We start from the raw sequence: 5,930 nt of genomic DNA, 5'->3' as shown, positions 1-5,930 counted from the left end.
AGAAATGGAGGGTCAGTGATACATTCTGTCTCGTTAACAGAATAGGGGGGGGGGATGGAGGGTCAGTGAGCCTGGCCTGGGGCCCCCGACTCTGCTTCCCAACAAGGGTGGCCAAGGACAGAACCTGCCGGCAGAGGGGCACCGTGTGACAGAGCCGTCCTTAATCAAAATGCAAGCACAGGAACTGGAGCTCACAAATTAAAGAGGAGAAAATTTACAGGGCGAGAGCTGCGGAGGGAGCCAGCTGTGCTGTCATCCCTCGAGGGCCGTCAGCCTTTCCACAGCCCGCGGGGCTCATGTCAGGGCTGTGTGGAGAGAGGGCAAGTCACAGCCTCCTCAAGGCCAGCCTGGCCCTCCTCCCCCATCTGCATAGGAAACGGGTTTGCAATAGGCAGTGAAACCCCTGGAAAAGGACAGTGCAGAGGCCGACCCCTCCCACCTGAACCCCTGGCTCCCAGCCTCTGCCCAGCTTCCCCCACGGCCCACGTGCACACCCCTCACGAAGGAGAACCCAGGGACAGACTCAGAAGCACTCGCCCGCCCATCGGGGAGCCCTGTGCAAAACCAAGGGCACAGAAACAAAGGCTTCCCCGACAAGGAGAGGCCAGCCTCCGTGACAGCTCCTGCATTTTTCAGAAAACCAGCAGCTGAGTTGAGTAGCAGCACTTTCTAGGGAACCGATGGCTGCGGGAGGCGCTGAGGCCCGAGGCACAGCCACCCCTCCCCCGGGAAGCCTGGAGAGCAGGAGGGGGGGGGGCGTCAGGGCAACCAGGAGCGGAGATCCATGGTCACAGCTCCCGCAGCACAGCCAGACCTGAGCTGTCACCACCTGGCAGGGCCGAGCCTGGGCCTGGGCCAGCTGTCTGACCTTGGGACGTGTAGCTCCCGCACAGGCCCTGTCTGCGTGGGGGCTGCACGGACAAGCACAGCAAGTGTTCAGGACACACATGCTCAGGGCACATGCTCTATGAAGTCAAACTGAGGGCGGGGGGGCAGGGTGTCTGAGTCACAGGTCTGCCCCATTCCGCTGGGTCACCTTGGAAAAACCATGTGACTGCTCAGGGCCACCTTCCTCATCTGAGTAGAAATGGGGTCAACACCACCGGTTCTGTCCACTGAGGTAGCAGGTGTGGGAATGGCCTGACCCAGCCCCAACCCTGACCTTGACCCCAGGGTCAGAGGCTCCTGCAGCTGCTTTCAGCTCTCACCTGTGTCCTGGAAGCCTGTGTTTACCTTCTGGCCTCAGTCAAGAGGGCCCCTGGGGGCCAGCACGGCCGTGCCCGCTCCAGGTGCGCCCCCAGCGAATCCTCGACACCAGCAGCCGGAGGACGACACGAATGAGGCTCCGGTGACCGCCCAGGAGCAGTGCAGCTCGTCCCCTCACAGGAGGAAACAGCCCGGGGAGAGGGTGCGGAGACGAGGCTGGGGGACAATCTCTCCGTCATCACCATGCACTTGACAGTCACATACGACATCGCTGGGAAGCCCCTCTGCAGAGAGAAGCGGGCTGCGAGGCTGTGCACCCCCGCGGGCTCCTCTCCCAGCCGCAGGCCATTCCCGCCCAGCACAGGACACAGCGGCGCCTGCGGGACCCCTGCAAACACACTCACATGTGAGAGGAAGAATCACATGAGAATGACACAGGCATCCACAACAGAAACACGCGTGCTGCTGTGGGAGGAAACGAGTCCCATGTGGGAAGGAGCACTGTGTTGTGTGTGCACCGGATGTGTCACATGTGAGAATCGTGTGTCGTGTGTGGTAGGAACCCACGTGTCACATGGGGAGACACACACGTCTCATTGAGAGGGAGGCCCGTGTTGTGTGAGGCGTGAGGGCCGTTTCCGGCAGCGCAGGGGAGCAGAGGAGGCGTGTGAACACACACACACACACACACACACACCCGCGCTCCTGGCCAGGCTCCGCCCGGGAATGACCCCATCCTGAGGAAACAGGGCCATGGCCAGTGAACGCATTCCATCCTGGCCCGAGGCCTCGGCCAAAGAGCCACCTTCCCCCTGGTGCTGGCGCCAACGCCAACAGACCGAAGCGAGGGCGCTCCTCCTGGGCCCCGCGCCCCCTCGCACGCGCTGTCACCACGGCCACCCAGTGTCCGCATTCCCTCCGCCATCTCCCTGAGAGCGCAGCCCTGAGCAGGATGCATCTGCTCACGTTCTGTGGACCCGGCACACCCACCGCGAGGGGAGCCACCAAGCGCTGGCTGAGCGAACCGATGGAGCCTGTCCCGGCCACGCCGAGCACTTTCCCAGGGCAGCACGGGGACACGCAGGGCAGACGTTCTCGATGCCTGTCCTTGGAACCCGTGTGCAAAGCCGTGAGACCATCCTTCCCGCCACCCTCGCTGGAAACGGACCAGGAGCCGGAGCACAGGCTGAGTTAGTGGCTCAGGGAGGACGCCTGAGGGGCCGAGACAGGAGCCGTGGTCCTGCCGGCAAAGCAGCAGCACCGCCGGCTGGAGGGCAGGGAGAGGCCTCCCAACAGTTGGTCCTTCTGACCCTAAAACCGAGGCTGAACACGGAGCTCTGACACCTGAGCGCCATTTCCCGTGTGACCGTGATGGCTGGGCAGAGGCCCTGCCTCTGACACGGCCCATGTGCGTCCGTGTACCCGTCAAGGACAGCGCTCATCCTCACGTCACGGCCTGCGAGGTGCCGACCGTCCACAGCCTCACCTCTGTTTACCGTGAGGAAATGAAGTCCAGCAAGGGTCGTCCATTTGCTCAAGGTCACAGTCAGTGTCAAGCCGGGAACTGAACCCTGACCTCACGAGTATCCAGCATGCTTTCTTCTAAAGTGGACAGTCCAGCAAACGGGCCCCTCTTGCATGCCCATGGGGTCAGCTGGCCTGTGGCCTCCTCCAGGCGCAGTGGAGAGCGTGCTATGAGCAACAAGAGGTCGTCACTGGCCAGGAGAAGGGCTGATGGCTGATGCTGACCACAGACCCAGGCTGCTTCCCGGTCACTCACACAGTAAGTCCTACGCAGCCACAAGAACGACCACAGCGGTGCCCACGGGACGCATCTGAATTACTAAACTCAACCAGTACCTACAGCTGGATGTTAAAATCCCAATGAAAGTTTTCTTTTGTTCGTGTGGCATTCATTTCCTCAAATGTTGCTTGAAAATCAAGAGCAAAATGGTCACCAAGTCAGAACAGGTTCAGTCATGACAACAGACGCATCTGCAGAAACAGTTACCTGATTGTCGTATTTCAGAGACTGCGTCCCAACCAGAAACCGGATGGCATCCGTCTCTGCCGTCTGCGGGGTCAGCGCACGGGCCTGCGGGAGGAAGGGCGTGCACACCGTTACCACCCTGGGCTTCAGACGGCAACTACCACGCGCTCACCGCCTCCCACTCCCAATGTGTGCACGGAAGGACTGTAAGTGGGCACAGACGTTAAGCAGTGAAGATGCGAGTGTGTTAATAAAGCCGGAATTGTCAACAGCGACAGATTGGTTGAGCAGGTTTTTCTGCAACAGAACAGCAGACAGTGGCTCCAGCACGGCAGAGCAGGCGTGGTAAACCGAGGCTTCTGCAGAGGCGACTGGCAGACCGGCGACAGCCACAGAGCCCAGGGCGGCATGGTCCTGCTCCGAACCTCGCATGGAGCGGGCTGTCCCGGCATCGGGAAACGAGCACTGTTCACGGAGTGGGCCGTGCCCGCGCCCTTCCTCCCAGCGCAGCTGGAACAGGCCTGACCCCACCTCCGCCAGCCCATGGAGTCCTACAGGCTCTCAGGGCCTTGATCCATCCTCTTCAAGGCAGAAATGAGCGAGGCTGACAGCGGTCCTACCACCGAGTCTGGGACAAACCACAAGTCTCTGCCGGAAAAGGTCCGGAGACGACAGGAAACACACGGATCCGTGTTCCCACCTTCCTCCGAAGGCCAATGGCGCAAAAACGTCGACGACTGAGATGCCTCAGTGCCACCAGGCAGACGCGGCGGCGGCGGCACCAAGGGCCAGACGCCGGAGAACAAACCCCTTCCTCCCTCCGACGACTTAAAGGCACCCAGGCTCCACGGCCGGTGCCTGCCCTCCTCGGCAGACGTGGCCGGACAAGTCCTGGAGTCTTAGATTTCTTTGCAAAGCTTATGATTCTTTATGAATCTATAGCTCTTCTGCCAAAAATGTGCATTCACATACACAGAATTTCGTGCGTATCATCAGCAAATTCAGACTCTCTGAACCCTACCCGACCTAAACAGCCCCGGCTCGGAGAAAGCGACTCATGACGAGGGTCCAGGCCATTCCTGAGACACGCCCCACAGCTCACTTGAGGCGGAAGCAGGACAGATGCCCCCCCGTGTGGAGGAGAGGACGACCACGCGCAGCACACTGTGCTCGGGCGTCAGACGCCACCGAGGGGCAGGCCAGGGCGCAGGGCCCACGCGTGGGCGAGGAGGAACCAGGACACACGGGCTTCCTCCTACCCCAGTGACGGCGAACCTTTTGAGCTCGGCGTGTCAGCATTTTGAAAAACCCTAACTTAACTCTGGTGCCGTGTCACATATAGAAATTTTTTGATATTTGCAACCATAGTAAAACAAAGATTTATATTTTTGATATTTATTTTATATATTTAAATGCCATTTAACAAAGAAAAATCAACCAAAAAAATGAGTTCGCGTGTCACCTCTGACACACGTGTGCTGACGGAGCCGAGCACCACCTGAGGAGCAGCAGCCGTAACGTGCAAAACGCAGGTCTGCGCAGACCACGTGTTTCAGGGGAAAGCCGCCTTCGAGAAAACACCACAAACCTGAACCACCTTGTCCTTCTCACACAGGAGACAGCTTTTTAATCGAAGAGGAAAATCATTCTTCTACAAAATCTAAACTGCATCTTTAAAATACAGTGAAACTCATAAAAGTGTAACTTAAGACCTTTCTAGTACATTATTCGGTAAAATTACAAAAATAACTTAATTTTGGTGACAGTGATATCCGTGTCTGTGATGCTGCTTCTTTGATTAACTGAAGATAAAATGGCCTTCCTGCGTGCAGTCATGATGATGGTTCTGATATATTTAAATGCCATTTAACAAAGAAAAATCAACCAAAAAAATGAGTTCGCGTGTCACCTCTGACACACGTGTGCTGACGGAGCCGAGCACCACCTGAGGAGCAGCAGCCGTAACGTGCAAAACGCAGGTCTGCGCAGACCACGTGTTTCAGGGGAAAGCGCCTTGAGAAAACACCACAAACCTGAACCACCTTGTCCTTCTCACACAGGAGACAGCTTTTTAATCGAAGAGGAAAATCATTCTTCTACAAAATCTAAACTGCATCTTTAAAATACAGTGAAATCTCATAAAAGTGTAACTTAAGACCTTTCTAGTACATTACTGGGTAAAATTACAAAAATAACTTAACTCTGGCCATTTTGGTGACAGAGTGATATCCGTGTCTGTGATGCTGCTTCTTTGATTAACTGAAGATAAAATGGCCTTCCTGCGTGCAGTCATGATGATGGTTCTGAGGCGTTCCAGTGACCCTAACACAGTAAGGCTGAAATTTCATAGTGTAATAGGTCACCAAGAATGTCCCTGTACTTTATCTTGGCTCATCCTCACACTTCGACGAAGCAGACAGGAAGACAGGATGGATATTACTCCGCACAGAAGACAAAGACCCTGAGGACCAGGGAGGGTAACCGACTTACCAGTCACACAGCTTAGAGACAGGAACCCAGACTCCCAGCCTAAGGCCAGTTCTCTTTCTATTACAGTAAGCAGGGAGCTGGTAGCAGAGTAAGACATTTGTCTATTTGGTTATGTTGGACCACAGGCCACTTTATTATAATTCCACTAGACCAGTGATGGCGAACCTATGACACGCGTGTCAGAGCTGACACACGAACTCATTTTTTTGGTTGATTTTTCTTTGTTAAATGGCATTTAAATATA

The 5,930-nt window shown here is 56.3% G+C and overlaps 1 long non-coding RNA gene across 6 annotated transcripts in view; it reads right to left on the bottom strand.

Moving 5' to 3' along the window:
• LOC102249232 overlaps positions 1-3,387 on the bottom strand; it is a 27,560-nt gene extending 24,173 nt beyond the window's left edge. For 4 of the 6 annotated variants that reach the window (XR_001362317.1, XR_001362316.1, XR_001362313.1 and 1 more), the window contains exon 1: positions 3,218-3,338. This is a non-coding gene — a long non-coding RNA (uncharacterized LOC102249232). Of the gene's footprint in view, positions 1-3,217 lie in introns of all 6 variants that reach the window. The other 2 variants (XR_001362315.1, XR_001362314.1) reach the window with 2 other exon arrangements.
• Between the last annotated feature and the right edge of the window lie 2,543 nt (positions 3,388-5,930).

Source organism: Myotis brandtii, unplaced genomic scaffold, assembly GCF_000412655.1.
Source record: "Myotis brandtii unplaced genomic scaffold, ASM41265v1 scaffold247, whole genome shotgun sequence".
NCBI lineage: Eukaryota > Metazoa > Chordata > Mammalia > Chiroptera > Vespertilionidae > Myotis > Myotis brandtii.
Note: the sequence above shows the minus strand (reverse complement) of the source record. Positions and strands in the feature narration are given on the sequence as shown.